General features: G+C 47.9%; 1 protein-coding gene and 1 pseudogene across 1 annotated transcript in view; both read left to right on the top strand.

Annotated features, from left to right (window-relative positions):
* The first annotated feature begins 1,095 nt into the window (after positions 1-1,095).
* The window catches only part of pabpc1b (poly A binding protein, cytoplasmic 1 b), a 38,472-nt gene continuing 23,009 nt past the window's right edge, over positions 1,096-16,558 (top strand). The window contains exons 1-2 of the mRNA XM_068032377.1: positions 1,096-1,169; positions 9,420-9,631. The gene's annotated coding sequence lies outside the window, so the exon portion shown is untranslated. The remainder of the gene's footprint in view (positions 1,170-9,419; positions 9,632-16,558) is intronic.
* LOC137370345 (U2 spliceosomal RNA) lies at positions 3,525-3,633 on the top strand (annotated as a pseudogene).

Here is a 16,558-nt window from a genome sequence, read left to right as displayed (position 1 = left end):
TCTGCTCAAAAGCCACACTGTACCTCAGGATAGACACGCTCAGCCAGCTTCTGGAGCCTGTTTAAAGCGACAGGAGCGAAGACCTTTCCCACTATGCTGAGCAGGGAGATTCCACGGTAGTTGTTGCAGTCACCGCGGTCACCCTTGTTTTTATAGAGGGTGATGATATTGGCAACGCGCATGTCCTGTGGTACTGCTCCTTCATCCCAGCACAGGCAAAGCAGTTCGTGCACAGCTGAAAGTATAGCAGGCTTGGCACTCTTGATGATTTCAGGGGTAATGCCGTGCTTCCCAGGGGCTTTTCCGCTGGCTAGAGAATCACTGGCATCACTGAGTTCCGATTTTGTTGGCTGTACGTCCAACTTATCCATGACTGGCAGAGACTGGGTTGCATTGAGGGCGGTCTCAGTGACAACATTTTCTCTGGAGTACAGTTCTAGGTAGTGTTCCACCCAGCGGTCCATTAGCAGAGTTTCTCATCCACAGCTGTTACGCAAATTTCTAAATGCACTTGAAAAAGCCCTCCAAAACACTCCCACAGGGGATGCAGGGACCAAGTGGGCCCACATCAGAGACGCCATCTATGACTCAGCTTTGACCACCTACGACAATTGTGTGAAGCGGAATGCAGACTGGTTTCAATCTCACATTGAAGAGCTGGAACCTGTCATAGCCGCTAAGCGCATTGCACTGCTGAACTACAAGAAAGCCCCCAGCGAGTTAACATCCCTAGCACTTAAAGCTGCCAGAAGTGCTGCACAAAGAACAGCCAGGCGCTGCGCAAATGACTACTGGCAACACCTATGCAGTCATATCCAGCTGGCCTCTGACACAGGAAATATCAGAGGGATGTATGATGGCATTAAGAGAGCTTTTGGGCCAACCGTCAAGCAGATTGCCCCCCTCAAATCTAAATCAGGGGACACAATCACTGATCAACGCAAACTATGCACCACTGAGAGCTAAACTGCTAGAATATTTACCACAGGCAGCAAGGACAGCCACCCAAAGCCACCAGGGGTCCTTTTAACATATGCATGTCAGGTCCTGATGACATCATCAGGCTCTGGTTGCAATTTTTACCAGTAGCCTTGAGCAGGAAATGTTATTAACTTCCTGCCAGCCCTGCGCAGCAAGGAGCTGGATTGGGACCAAGAGGCCTCCAAAAGGTAAGTTTAATTTTTTTTTAAATTCTTTATGCTCGGCTCACCATACAGTCGCCGGATGAAGTACTGTGCCCCTGGGCAAACACTATGCTGGGAAGAATCCCAGTTCAGAAACGCATCCCTGAATACAGCCATATTCATCGCTTCGGAAGGAAGGCTTTTGACAGGATATCGCACACCTACATGATGGACGTGCTTTCCAAAATGGGGTTTGGGGAGGGAATCTGCAATTGCATCCAACTGCTCTACACAAACATCAGTAGCGCAGTCTCAATCAACGGGTGGGAATCGGAAAGTTTCCCGATCAAATCTGGAGTCAGACAGGGCTGCCCTCTGTCCCCGGTCTTGTTTGTTTGCTGTATTGAACCCTTTGCTGAGTCTATTAGGAAGGATGCGAGCATAAGAGGGGTGACAATCCCAGGCAGCGGAGGCACTCAGGTCAAAACCTCCCTGTACATGGATGACGTCGCCGTTTTCTGCTCGGATCCGCTGACCGTGCGCAGACTGATGAGCATCTGTGACCAGTTCTAACTGGCCTCGGGAGCCAAAGTTAACCACGGCAAGAGCGAGGCCATGTTCTTTGGCAACTGGGCTGACCGATCCTTTGTCCCCTTCACCGTCAGGTCAGATTACCTGAAGGTGCTGGGGATATGGTTCGGAAGGGCCGGGGCGTGCACCAAAACATGGGAGGAGCGAGTAGCCAAGGTACGACAAAAGTTGGGCATGTGGGGGCAGCGATCTCTCTCCATTGTGGGTAAGAACCTGGTCATCAGGTGCGAGGCGCTCACGTTGTTGCTCTACGTGGCGCAGGTCTGGCCCATACCCCACTCCTGCGCCGTGGCAGTCACCCGAGCCATTTTCCGCTTCGTCTGGGGATCTAAAATGGACCGGGTCCGGAGGGACACGATATTCAAATCTCTGGACAAGGGCGGGAAAAATGTACCCAACGTGGCCCTCATTCTGATGACCACCTTCGTGTGCGGCTGCATCAAGCTGTGTGTAGATCCCCAGTACGCAAACTCCAAGTGTCACTACGTGCTGAGGTTCTATCTGTCCCCGGTGTTGCGAAGGATGGGCCTGGTCACATTGCCGCGGAACGCTCCATGCAGTTGGGCGGTGCCGTACCACCTATCCTTCGTGGAGCAGTTTCTGCGGGAAAACACCTTTGACCACCGGTCCATCAGGCAGTGGTCTGCACGGAATGTCCTCAAGGCCCTACGGGAAAAGGAAACGGTGGATCATGTCGGAGGGTTCCCCGAGCAGACCGTCAAAGTCATTTGGCGGAATGCCTCATCACCAGAACTTTCAAACAAGCACCAAGACGTAGCTTGGCTGGTGGTGAGAAGGGCCCTCCCCGTCAGATCCTTCATGCACACCCGAAGTCTCGCCCCCTCCGCACAATGCCCCCGCGTTGGCTGTGGTGGGGAAGAGACGGTCGCCCACCTCCTCCTGGAATGTGCCTTTGCAAAGCAGGTGTGGAAAGAGATGCAGTGGTTTTTGTCAAGGTTCATCCCAAGCAGCTCTGTAACACAGGAGTCTGTGCTCTACGGGCTGTTCCCAGGGACGCACACCGAGACAAACATCAACTGCTGCTGGAGGACTATCAATTCGGTGAAAGACGCCCTTTGGTCTGCCCGAAACTTGCTGGTCTTCCAGCGCAAAGAGTTGTCCACCACCGAATGTTGCAGACTGGCACATTCCAAGGTCCAGGACTACGTGCTGAGGGACGCACTAAAGCTTGGGGCAGCCGCAGCAAAGGCTCAATGGGGAAAGACCACAGTGTAAGGTTCCCCCACCAAGCTGGACTGAGGGGCTGGTTTAATGGGAAACCCCTCGAACTGTATCGTTAATATTCTCAATTGCTGTAAATGTAAAACTGTAATTGACATGACAATTGTGAAACAGAAGGGTTGGGAAGAAACTCATGACAGTATTGAAAGAAACTGATCTCCCTTGCAATGTTTGTATTTTTTGGTGCTGTTTGGAAACTGTTTGGCAATGTAATTTTTACAGATTTTTATGAATAAAGTATATTTTGGAAATTAAAAAAAAATATTCATCGCTTCGGAAAGACCACAGTGTAAGGTCCCCCCACCAAGCTGGACTGAGGGGCTGGATCCATGGGAAACCCCTCGAACTGTATCGTTAATATTCTCAATTGCTGTAAATGTAAAACTGTAATTGACATGACAATTGTGAAACAGAAGGGTTGGGAAGAAACTCATGACAGTATTGAAGGAAACTGATCTCCCTTGCAATGTTTGTATTTTTTGGTGCTGTTTTGAAACTGTTTGGCAATGTAATTTTTACAGATTTTTATGAATAATGTATATTTTGGAAATAAAAAAAAAATAATTCATCGCTTCTCGGCCTTTTGGCTAAGATCAAGTGTAGTATCTGTTCTTATCAGTGCTTACTTGGTTGAGAAGAGACCATGATCATTGCCTTTTGATCCTGGGGAAGCTTTGAGTAAAATGGCTATAACCAATCTTCGAGCTTCCGGCCTGGGCGTGCGCAACACCGTTCGGGTGGTCGTGAAGGACAAGGAAGGAGATGCACCGGTCGATCGCACCTTCTTCATCAAGAAAATTCTCTTCGATTGCTGCGGATTTCAAGCGACGGACGTCTTCTGCCTGCAGGATTTCCCCAGCAGTGGATACTTCGACGTGATGTTCCGGAACGTGGCGGGATGCGTCAAGTTCCTGAAGGCGTTCAAGGAGGAAGGGGACCGGGCGCCACTGTCGATCCTCACAGCGGAGCCGCTCTTCACGCTTCCGTCACAACGGGACCGGGTGGTGACGATTCACCTCTACAACCCCCATGTTCAGGTGGTGGATGTACTCACCTTTCTCGCCAGGTACGTCGAGGTGGCCGGCAGCAGCACTAATGTCAAGGACCCCTTTGGGATTTGGACCAGCAAGCGGCAGGTCAAGGTGACCTTGAAAGTAGATCCCAGTGGAGCCATCATCCACCCTCCCTCCAGCTTTGCTATCGGGGGAAGTCGAGGCTTCTTGGTCTACGCTGGGCAGTCCAGAGTTTGCCGCACCTGTGGCAAATCTGGTCACGTGGCAGCCAACTGCAGCACGGTTGTTTGCAAGAACTGCAAGGAGGAAGGCCATCAGACCAAGGACTGTAAGCAGACTAAGTATTGCAACTTGTGCGGTGCGGCAGGCCATCTCTACAAAACCTGCCCCAAATGCTGCCTCAGTTACGCTCAGGCGGCAAGGTCCAAGGAAAGGCCGGGAGAAGGTTTGACGAAGGCGTCCGGTGTTCGAAAGGAGACCAGCAACCTTCTCCGCAGTGAGGAACTTCAACCTGAGAAGGAGAAGGAAGGGGAGGCAGCTGAAACCAGCGACCCAGCATCTACCCTGCGCCCGGAAACCCCTCCTCCACAGACAGAATCAAGGGAGGAGGAGGCAGCAGATGGACAAACAGGTCAGTGGCAAGTGGTCCAGAGGAAAACCACAAAGAAAAAACATCCCAAAGCGGAACAGGCCACCACCCAAACCAGTGGCAAGAGGAGGCTATCTTCTGAATCAGACTGCAACAACTCCTCTTCACTGGACGGGGGAATGCTGGAACGACAGCCCCTTCAAAAGAGGCGGCAGAACTCCAAGGAGATGGAAGATAAAGCATCCCAGCCCCCGGGCACTGGAAGCTGTGATGGGCCCGGCGTGCCCCAACCCCAAAGCGCCACACGTAACAACGTGGCTAACGCATCTCAGCTCCGGGACACCGAGAGCAAAGACGCGTCTGGCGCACCTCAGCTCCGGGAAGCCGGGAGCAGTGATGTTTTCGAGGAGGAACAGATGGAAGCAGCAGAGGATAACCCAATCTTTGCTGCCTACAAGACCCCCCTGATGTCACCCCAGCGGAAGGACCCCTGCATGAAAAACCAGGAGGGGTTTCTGAGCCCAACTATTGTGAAACAGCTTGCTCACACGATGGGTATGCAGGAACATGCAGGAGGTGGTGGGCGGTCGCCTCCTCGTAGCAGATGTAATGTACAACAATGCTCCGCTCCGGTTGATTAATGTGTACGCCCCAGTTCAATGCAGCGAGCGGCTGACCATTTTCCAGCAGCTCCCACTACTGCTGGCAACGTCCCGGCCGGTCATCCTAGGCGGTGACTTCAACTGCATCATCGATGCAGCTGGACGATCCGGCAGTGACGACAGCAAAATGGACGCTACGTCCAGATTCCTAATAGAAACAGTTAAAGATGCCAAACTGCACGACGTCTTCAGCAAACCTGCAGACGAAACGCAGCGTAGATACACATGGTCAAGATCGGACGGGTCTGCCCGTTCCAGGATTGACTTCCTGTTTGTGTCCCGTACTGTCACGGGCGGATCCACTGACGTCAAGCCAGTGTTCTTCTCCGACCACTGCCTCTTCCTGGCCGACTGTCAGTTACAGGATGACCAGCAGGTTGGCAGGGGGACATGGAAGCTCAATGCTACACTGCTAACCCCAGAGAACGTTGAGGAACTCAAAAGGGATTACAAAGGTTGGAGGACCGTGAAACCCCTCTTTGAGTCTCCAGTTCACTGGTGGGAAGCGATTAAGGAGAACATCAAGAGGTTCTTCATCCACAAAGGTGTTCAGAGGGTGAGAGAGAGACAGAGGGAAATGTCCCGACTCCAGAAAAATATGCAAAATCTGCTCCGGCTGCAGTCGATGGGGGTCGAGGTCAAGGAGGACCTCTATGAGGTGAAGAGCCAGCAGGCCTCGCTCTTCGCCACGGAGGCCTCCAAGATCATCTTCCGGTCAAGAGTCCGCTCCATTGAGCAGGATGAGACGTGCTCACATTACTTCTTCCAAAAGGTACACACAGAGAGCTCTGTGATTTGCAGCGTGAAGGAAGAGGATGGCTCGGTAACGTCTTCGCAGTCTGACATACTAAGGATCAGCAAATCCTTTTATGCTGGGCTGTATGACGCGAAGCCCACAGACTGCAGAGCCTCCCAGTCCTTCCTGTCATCTATCACAGAGGTCTTAGATGACAGCATGAGGGAGAGACTGGACAAGCCGCTAACTCTGGATGAGCTGACAAAGGCCTTCGAGTCCTTCGAGACGAATAAAACTCCCGGAAGCGATGGCTTACTGGTTGATTTGTATTCAGCCCTGTGGGACTGGATCGGCCCAGACCTGCTGGAGTTATACGAAAGTATGCTTCTAGCCGGCAGCATGTCAGAATCCATGAGGAAAGGCATGATCACCCTCATCTACAAGCGGAAGGGGGAGAGGGCAGAAATCAGAAATTGGCAGCCTATCTCACTGCTTAATGTTGACCACAAGATTCCGTCCAAAGTCATAGCCACTCGAGTCAAGTCTGCTCTGGAGTTGGTGATTCACCCCGATCAGACCTGTACTGTACCCGGCAGGAAGATCTCTGATAGTCTTGCGCTACTCAGGGATATGATTGCTTATGTACAGGACAGGAGATGGACACCTGCCTCATCAGCCTGGACCAAGAGAAGGCTTTTGACAGGATATCACACACCTACATGATGGATGTGCTCTCCAAAATTGGGTTTGGGGAGGAAATCTGCAATTGGATCAAACTGCTCTACACGAACATCAGTAGTGCAGTCTCAATCAATGGGTGGGAATCAGAAAGTTTCCCGATCCAATCTGGAGTCAGACAGGGCTGTCCTCTCTCCCGTCTTGTTTGTTTGCTGTATTGAACCCTTTGCTGTATCTATTAGGAAGGTTGCGAGCATTAGAGGGGTGACAATCCCAGGCAGTGGAGGCACTCAGGTTAAAACCTCCCTGTACATGGATAACGTCGCCGTCTTCTGCTCGGATCCGCGGTCCGTTCGCAGACTGATGAGCATCTGCGACCAGTTCGAACTGGCCTCGGGAACCAAAGTTAACCACGGCAAGAGCGAGGCCATGTTCTTTGGGATCCAAAGTTAACCACGGCAAGAGTGAGGCCATGTTCTTTGGGAACTGGGCTGACCGGTCCTTTGTCCCCTTCATCATCAGGTCAGACTACCTGAAGGTGTTGGGGATATGGTTCGGAGGGGCCGGGGCGTGCACCAAAACCTGGGAGGAGCAAGTAGCCAGGATACACCATAAGCTGAGCATGTGGGAGCAGCGATCTCTTTCCATTGTGGGTAAGAACCTGGTCATCAGATGCGAGGCGCTCACGTTGCTGCTGTACGTGGCGCAGGTCTGACCCATACCCCACACCTGCGCCGTAGCGGTCACCCAAGCCATTTTCTGCTTCATATGTGGATCCAAATGGACCGGGTCCGGAGGGACACTATGTTCAAACCCCTTGATAAGGGAGGGAAAAATGTACCCAACGCCGCCCTCATCATGATGACCACCTTGGTGTGCAGCTGCATCAAGCTGTGCGTAGACCCGGAGTACGCAAACACCAAGTGTCACTACATGCTGAGGTTCTATTTGTCCCCCGTGTTGCGGTCTGGTCACATTGCCGCGGAACGCGCCATCCAGTTGGTCAGTGCCGTACCACCTATCCTTCGTGGAAAAGTTTCTACGGAAAAACACCTTTGACCACCAATCCATCAGGCAGTGGTCTGCACGGAATGTCCTCAAGGCCCTATGGGAAAAGGAGATGGTGGATCCGATCGAATGGTTCCCTGAGCAGACTGCCAAAGTCATTTGGCGGAATGCCTCATCACCAGAACTTTCAAACAAGCACCAAGATGTAGCTTGGCTGGTGGTGAGAAGAACCCTCCCTGTCAGATCCTTCCTGCACGCCCGGAGTCTCACACCCTCTGCACAATGCCCTCGAAGTGGCTGTGGTGGGGAAGAGACGGTTGCCCACCTCTTTCTGGAATGTGTCTTTGCAAAGCAGGTGTGGAAAGAGATGCAGTGGTTTTTGTCGAGGTTCATGCCAAGCAGCTCTGTAACACAGGAGTCTGTCCTCTCTGGTCTGTTCCCAGGGACACACGCCGAGATAAACATCAACTGCTGCTGGAGGACTATCAACTTGGTGAAAGATGCCCTTTGGTCTGCCCAAAACTTGCTGGTCTTACAGCGCAAAGAGTTGTCCACGACCGAATGTTGCTGACTGGCGCATTCCAAGGTCCAGGACTACGTGCTGAGGGACGCACTAAAGCTTGGGGCAGCCGCAGCAAAGGCTCAATGGGGAAAGACCACTGTGTAAGGTACCCCCCACCAAGGTGCTGAGGGGCTGGACCAATGAAAAACCCCTGAACTGTATCCAGAAAATATTTGGTTTGCTGTAAAATGTACATAGCATGTAAAATGAAATGGAAGAATTGTGTGGCAGCTTACTCCTGTATTGAAGGAAGCTGATCTCTTTTGCACTCCTTGTACTTTTTGACTTTGTGCTTTTTGGAACTGTTTGGGAATGTATTTATTTTACAGTTTTTTATGAATAAAGTATATTTTGGAAAAAAAAATATTCATGGTCCGCGGAAACATCAAACTTAGTCAGCCCTCAGATCTGCTAGACCAATCAGAGCGCGGCATTCGTTTGTCTGGCGATGCCCTTCCTGGGTTTGACTACTGCTGGCAAAGCAGTGGGACATAGGTTAGGTTTCATCTTGTAAGGAGACAACTTTGGTGTTTCTGCTGCTAGTCACTGGTGGGAGGGTGGATCTGGGACAAGAAAAAAATCAGAGGACACGCCAAGGATGTGGCGAAAGCTGGTGGGTGAGCTGACTTACTTTACCTCGGAGATCATCATGGTGAAAAGATCAGATCAAATGATGTTTTTCTTAATGAATAAGCTCGGAATTCTCCCATCGGGAAGACGTTTTTGAAATCTTAGAAGAGCCACAGTCTCCTCCACATAAAATATTGGGAAATAAAGCCATTGTCTTTGGACCACATCACAAACTCCATATTTTTGCCACCAATTCCATTCATTTCCCTGGCCATTGGCTCAGGCTGAACAAGACTGTTCATAAGAATGCTGTCCAATCCTGATACAGCCTTGGTCCAAACATGGAGAAAACAGCTGAACTCAAGAGGTGAGGTGAGAGTGACTGCCCTGGATATCAAGGCAGCATTTGACCGAGTGTGGCATCAAGGAGCCCTAGCCAAACTGAAGTCAATGGGAATTGGGGGAAAACTCTCCACTGTTTGGAGTCATACCTAGCACAAAAGAAAGATGGTTGTGGTTGTTGGAGGCCAATCATCTCATCCCCAGGACATTTCTGCAGGAGTTCCTCAGGGTAGTGTCTTTTTTTATTCTTTCATGGGATGTATGGTGCTGTTCCCATGTGTCTGCTGTCCTTGTCCTTCTAGGTGGAGGGGATCGCTGGTTTGGAAGGTGCTGTCGAACGAGCCTTGATGAGTTGCTGCAGTGCATCTTGTATATGGTACACACTCCTGCCACTGTGCATTAGTGGTGAAGGGAGCAAATGTTGAAGGTGGTGGATGGGGTGCCGATCAAGTGGGCTGCTTTGTACTGGATGGTGTCGAACTTCTTGAGTGTTGCTGGAGCTGCACCCATCCAGGCAAGTGAACAGAATTTCATCACATTCCTGAATTGTGCCTTGTAGATGGTGGACAGACTTTAGGGAGTCAGGAGGTGGGATACTCGCCTCAGGATTCCTAGCCTCTGACCTGCTCTTGTAGCCACAGTATTTATGTGTTTTCTCCAGTTCAGTTTCTGGTCAATGGTAACCCTTAGGATGTTGATAGTGGGGGATTCAGCGATGGTAATGCAATTGAATGCTAAGGGGAGATGGTTAGATTGTCTCTCGTTGGAGATGGTCATTGCCTGGCACTTGTGTGGCACGAATGTTACTTGCCACTTATCAGCCCAAGCCTGGATATTGTCCAGGTCTTGCTGCATTTCTACATGGACTGCTTCAGTATCTGAGGAGTTGCGAATGGTACTGAACACGTACAAATGTCAGCGAACATCCCCACTTCTGACCTTATGATGGAGGGAAGGTCATTTATGCAGCAGATGGACTGCAGTGGTTCAAGAGGCAGCTCACCACCAGCTTCTGAAGGGCAATTAAGGATGGGCAACAAATGCTGGCCTTGCCAGCAACACCTACATCCCATGAAATGAATTTAAAAATCCCCAACTCGCTCCATCACAAAATCCAAATTCCACCTCCATGGTATCATGTGCTTCAGCCCCTACTTCAGCCCACATATGGCTGAAATCTTTGGGGAGGAATTTTATGCTTTCCCCGCATTGGGTTTGGAGGCAGGGAGAGCAGATAATAGGGCAGGATGGTGGCGGGGGGACCAAGGATGAGAATCTTAAAATTGAATTGTTGCTTGACTGGGAGTCAATGTAGATCAGCAAGCACAGGGGAGATGGGTGAGTAGGACCTGATGTGAATTAGGGCACATGCAGCAGATTTTTGAATGACCTCAAGTTTGCAGAGAGTTAAACGTTAGAGTCCAGCCAGGAGTGTATTCGAATAATCAAGTTCGGAGGTAACAAAGGCATGGCACAAGTGTTTCAGCAGCAGATAAACTGAGGCAAAATTGAAATCGAGCAATGTTATAGAGGTGGAAGTAGGTAGTCTTAGTGATGGTGTGGACGTGTGATAGGGAGCTCATCTCAGGCTCAAATATAACACCAAGGTTACAAAGAGTCTGGTTCAGCCTAAGATGGTTTCGAGGGAAAGGGATGGAGTCAATGGTGAGGGAACAGAGTTTGTGACAGGGGTACTGAACACTTTGCAATAAAGAAATAAGAAATTTACAAATGGATATGGATAGGTTAGGTGAATGGGCCAAAATTTGGCAGATGGAGTTTAACATGGATAAGTGTGAAGTTATCCATTTTGGTCGGAAGAATAGAAAGGCAGATTATTATGTAAATTGAGAGAAACTTCAGAGTTTCGGTGCAGAAGGATCTGGGTGTCCTCATACATGAATCGCAGAAAACTAGTATACAGGTACAGCAGGTAATAAGGAAGGCAAATGGAATTTTGGCATTTATTGCTAAAGGAATAGAGTATAAAAGTATGGAAGTGTTGCTGCAACTGTACAAGGCATTAGTGAGACTGCTCCTGGAGTATTGCGTACAGTTTTGGTCCCCTTACTTGAGGAGAAATGTAGTTGCATTGGAGGTAGTTCAGAGGAAGTTCACTAGATTGATCCCAGAGATGAGGGGTTTGTCTTATGAAGAGAGATTGAGCAGTTTAGGCCTTTTCTCTCCAGAGTTTAGAAGAATGAGAGGAGATCTAATTGAGGTATATAAGATGATTAAGGGGATTGACAAAGTAGACATAGAGAGGATGTTTCCTCTTGTGGGGCAATCTAGAACGAGAGGTCATAGTTTTAGGATAAGGGGTAGCAGATTTAAAACAAAGATGAGGAGAAATTACTTCTCTCAAAAGGGTCGTGAGTCTGTGGAATTCACTACCCCAGAGTACGGTGGATGCCGGGACATTGAGTAAATTTGAGGAGGAGATAGACAGATTTTTAATTAGTAATGGGTTGAAGCGTTATGGAGAACGGGCAGGAAAGTGGAGTTGAGGCAGAGATGAGATCAGCCATGATCATATTGAATGGCGGAGCAGGCTTGAGGGGCTGAATTGCCTACTCCTGCTCCTAGTTCTTAGGTTTAGTTAAATAATTAATCCCTCCTTAAACCCCTTTGCCTCTTCTCCTCCTTTAAGACCCTCCTTAAAAACTACCTCTTTGGCCAATCTTTGATCATCCCTCCTAATATCTTTTTCTTTAGCTCAGTGCCCAAAGTTTTGATAATCCATGAAGTGCCTTGGGACATATTTCTATGTTAAAGATGCTACATATTGTTCTATAAAAAAAAATGTTGATCACAGAATTGTTACAATGCAGGAGGAGGCCATTCGGCCCATTGAGTCTGCACCAGCTCTCTGAAAGGGCAAATCACTTACTGCCATTCCCCGCCTTCTCTACATAACCCTACACTTTCTTCCTTTTCATATAATAGTCTAATTCCCTTTTGAATGCTTCAATTGAACCTGCCCCCACCACACTCTATTCCAGACCTTAACCACTCGCTGTGTAAAAACGTTTTTCCTCATGTCGCTTTTGCTTCTCTTACCCATTACTTTAAATCTGTGCCCTCTCTTTCTTGATCCTTTCACAAGTGGGAATAGTTTCTCTCTATCTACTCTGTCTAGACCCTTTATGATTTTGAATACCTCTATCAAATCACCTCTCAGCCTTTTCTTCTCCAAGGAAAACAGTTCCAGCTTCTCCAATCTATCTTCATAACTGAAGTCCTTCATCCCTGCAATTATTCTCATGAATCTTTTCTGCACTCTCTCCAATGCCCTCATATCTTTCTTGAAGTGTGGTGCCCAGAACTGGACGCAATCATCCAGCTGAGGCCAAATTTGTGTCTTATTTAAGTTCAACATAACTTCCTTGCTCTTGTACTCTATGCCCCTATTAATAAAGCCCAGGATACTGTATGCTTTAAACCTCTCAACCTGTCCTGCCACTTTCAATGACTTATGCACATATGCACCCAGGTCCCTCTGCTACTGCACTCCCTTTAGAATTGTACCCTTTATTTTATATTGTCTCTCCATGTTCTTCCTACCAAAATGAACCACTTCACGTTTCTCTGCATTGAACTTCATCTGCCACCTATCCGCCCATTCCACCAACTTGTCTATGTCCTTTTGCAGTTCTACGCCATAGTTCACAATGCTTCCAAGTTTTGTATAATCTTCAAACTTTGAAATCGTGCCCTGTACACCAAGATCTAGGTCATTAATATGTATCAGGAAAAGCAAGGATCCCAACACTGACCTTTGGGGAACTCCACTACAAACCTTCCTCCAGCCCGAAGAACATCCATTAACCATTACTCTTTGTTTCCTGTCACTCAAGCCAATTCCATATCCATGTTGCTACTGTCCCTTTTATTTCGTGAGCTATAACTTTGCTCACAATTGTGTTGTGTGGCGCTGTATCATGAAAGTTCATGTAAACCACATCAACTGCATTGCCCTTCTCAAAAACTCCAGCAAGTTAGTCAAACATGATTTTCCCTTAAGAAATCCATGCTGACTTCCTTTAATTAACCCGCATTTGTCCTTTTGACTATTAATTTTGTCCCAAGTTATTTTCTCTAGAAGCTTCCCCACCACCAAAGTTAAACTGACTCGCCTGTCGTTGATGGGCTTATCTTTACACACTTTTTTGAACAAGGGTGTAATGTTTGCAATTCTTCAGTCCTCTGGCACCACCCCCGAGTCTAAGGAAGACTGAAAAATTATGGCCAGTGCCTCCACGATTTCCACCCTCACTTCCGTCAGTATCCTTGGATACATCTCATCTGGTTCTGGTTCTTTATCCGCTTGCAGGCTATCTAATGTCCTCCTTATCAATTTTAAACCCTTCAGGTGTCTGAATTACCTCCTCTTTCATCATTGCCTGGATTGCAACTTCTTCCTTGATAAAGACAGATGCAAAGTATTCATTTAATACCTCAGCTATACCCTCTGCCTCCATGTGTAAATCCCCTTAACGGTCCATAATCGGCCCAACTCCTGCTTTTACTGTTTATGTGTCCATAGAAAACTTTGGGATTTCTTTTATTGTTAGCTGCCAGTCTCCTTTCATGCTCTCTCTTATTTGCTTTTTCACTTCCCCTCTATATTCAGCCTAGTTCACCATAGTATTTTCTACCTGGCATCTGTCATAAGCACACTTTTTCTTCTTTATCTTAATCTCTACCTCTTTTGTCATCCAGGGAGCTCCGGATTTGTTTGCTCTACCTTTCCCCTTCGAGGGAACATACCTTAACTATCTTTGAAGGTAGCCCATTGTTCAGCTACCATTTTTCCTGCCAACCTTTGACTCCAATTTATTTACCCCAGCTCCATTCTTACCCCATTGAAGTTGGCTTTACCCCAGTTAATTATTCTTACTCTGCATTGTCCTTTTCCATAGTTAGCCTAAACCTTATGATACAATGATCACTGTCCCCTAAATGATCTCCTACTGATACTTGATCCACTTGGCCCACGTTCTTTCTCATTGGACTAGAAACATACTGCTGGAGAAAATTTTCCTGAACACGCTCGAGGAACTCTTGTCCCTCAATGCCCTTTATACTACTACTATCCCAGTCTATGTTTGATAATTAACGTCCCCCATTATAACTACCCAATAATTTTTGCACCTCTCTAATTTCCTTGAAAATTCGTTCTTCCATGTCCTTCCCACTCGCTTATGGCCTACAGACAACACTGAGCAATGTAACTGCACTGTTTTTGTTCCTTAGCTGTAGCCAAATTGATTCTGTCCTCGACTCCTCTGGAACATCCTTTTCCTCCAGCACTGCAATGCTCTCCTTAATCAATACTACCACCCCTCCCCCGTTTTTCTCTTTCCTATCGTTCCTGAACACCTTGTATCCAGGAATATTCAATATCCAGTCTTGCCCTTCTTTGAGCCAGGTCTCTGTTATAGCCACATCATATTTCCATGTCAATCGGTGCTTGTAACTCACCAATCTTATTAACACTCAATGCATTCACATACATAGACAATAACCCTGATTTAGAGTTTATTACTTTCTCCCTTACTCTAACTCCACCTAATAACTTGCTATTCTCTACTTTAGTGTTATCTAGCTCTCCCAGTATTCTGTGCACCTTGGTATTCCTCTCTGATATTTCCTCCTAGTTCCCACACCCTTGCCAATTTAGTTTAAACCCTCCCCAATAGTACTAGCAAATTGCCTCGCAAGGAAATTTGTCCCAGCTCTGTTCAGATGCAACACATCTGGCCTCTACAGGTCCCACCTTCTCCAGAACTGGTCCCAGTGCCCCAGCAATCTAAAGCCCTTCCTCCTGCACCAAGTTTCCAACCACGTATTCATCTGCACCATCCTCCTGTTTCTATAAACACTTGTGCGTGGAACTGAGAGTAATCCGGAGAGGACTACTTTTGAGGTTCTGCTTGCTAATTTCTTACCTAGCTCAGTAAACTCTTTCCGGACGACATAGGAGCAGGAATAGACCATTCAGCCCTTCGAGCCTGCTCCGCCTTTTAGACCATGGCTGATCGTCTATGTCAATGCCATATTCCCGCACTATCCCCGTATCCCTTGATGTCATTAGCAACTCGAAATCTATCAATCTCTGTCTTGAACTTACTCAGTGACTGAGCTTCCACCACCCTCTGAGGCAGAGAATTCCAGAGATTTACCATCCTCTGAGTGAAGAAGTTCCTCTTCCTTTCAGTCCTAAATGACCTGCCCTTTATTCTGAGATTGTCTCCCTGGTTCTAAACCTTGCAGTTAGGAGAAACATCCTTTATGCATCTACCATGTCTATCCCTTTAAGAATTTTGTAAGTTTCTATGAGGTTGCCTCTCATTCTTCTAAACTCCAGAGAATACAGGCTCAGTCTCCTCAATCTCTCCTCATAGGTCATTCTCACCATCCTAGTAATCAGTCTGGTGAACCGCCGCTGCACTCCCTCTATGGAAAGTATATCCTTCCTCAGGCAAGGGGACCAGAACTGCACACAATATTCCAGGTGCGGCTTCACCAATGCTCCATATAACTGAAGCAGGACTTCTTTACTCCTGTACTTAAATCCTCTTGAGATAAAGGCTAACATACCGTTCGCCTTCCTAATTGCTTACTGAACCTGCATACTAGCTTTCAATGACTTATGAACAAGGACACCTCAGTCTGTATCTCTGTTCCTCCTACCAAAGTGGATAACCACAATTATCCACATTATATTCCATCTGCCATATTCTTGCCTGTGCACTCAGCCTGTCCAAATCCCCTTGAAGCCTCTTTGCATCCACCTCACAACTCACATTCCCACCAAGCTTTGTGTCATCCACAAACTTGGAAATATTATAATTGCTCCCCACATTAGGACCACATCCCTCTTCCTACCTATATCGTTGGTACCAATGTGGACCATGATTGCTAGCTATTCACCCTCCCCCGTCAGAGTGCTCTGCAGCCATTCAGTGACATCCTCGACCCTGGCACCAGAGAGGCAACATACCATCCTGGATTCAGGTCTGCATCCACAGAAGTGCCTGTCTGTTCCCCTATCAAATCTCCTCTCACTATCGCTCTTCCAGTCTTCCTTGTGTCCCCCCCTATGCAGCTGAGCCACCTGCGGTACCATGGCCTTGGCTGTGACTGCACTCCCCAGACGAACCATCAGTTTCGTCAGTATATTTATATTGCTGTAGTAGCAATGTTTAGGTCCCTGTGGTTATTCCTCAGTCCCTTCATACAGGTTTTGCTCTACAAATGCGTGCCAGATACAAAACATTGATATGCAAGTTCGAAAAATGTGCATAAAAGTAAAACTGATGTATTAAAAAAGGGAATAAAGGTTCCATGAACTAATACCTAAATCTAGCTTTTCCAGGTAAATAAATCAGAGCAAACCATCAAGGTGTACCCACCAAGACATTGCAGGTAATACCTG

The sequence above is a fragment of the Heterodontus francisci genome, chromosome 5, assembly GCF_036365525.1.
Source record: "Heterodontus francisci isolate sHetFra1 chromosome 5, sHetFra1.hap1, whole genome shotgun sequence".
Lineage (NCBI taxonomy): Eukaryota > Metazoa > Chordata > Chondrichthyes > Heterodontiformes > Heterodontidae > Heterodontus > Heterodontus francisci.
The sequence above is the reverse complement of the archived record's forward strand: the minus strand, read 5'-3'. Positions and strand labels throughout refer to the sequence as shown.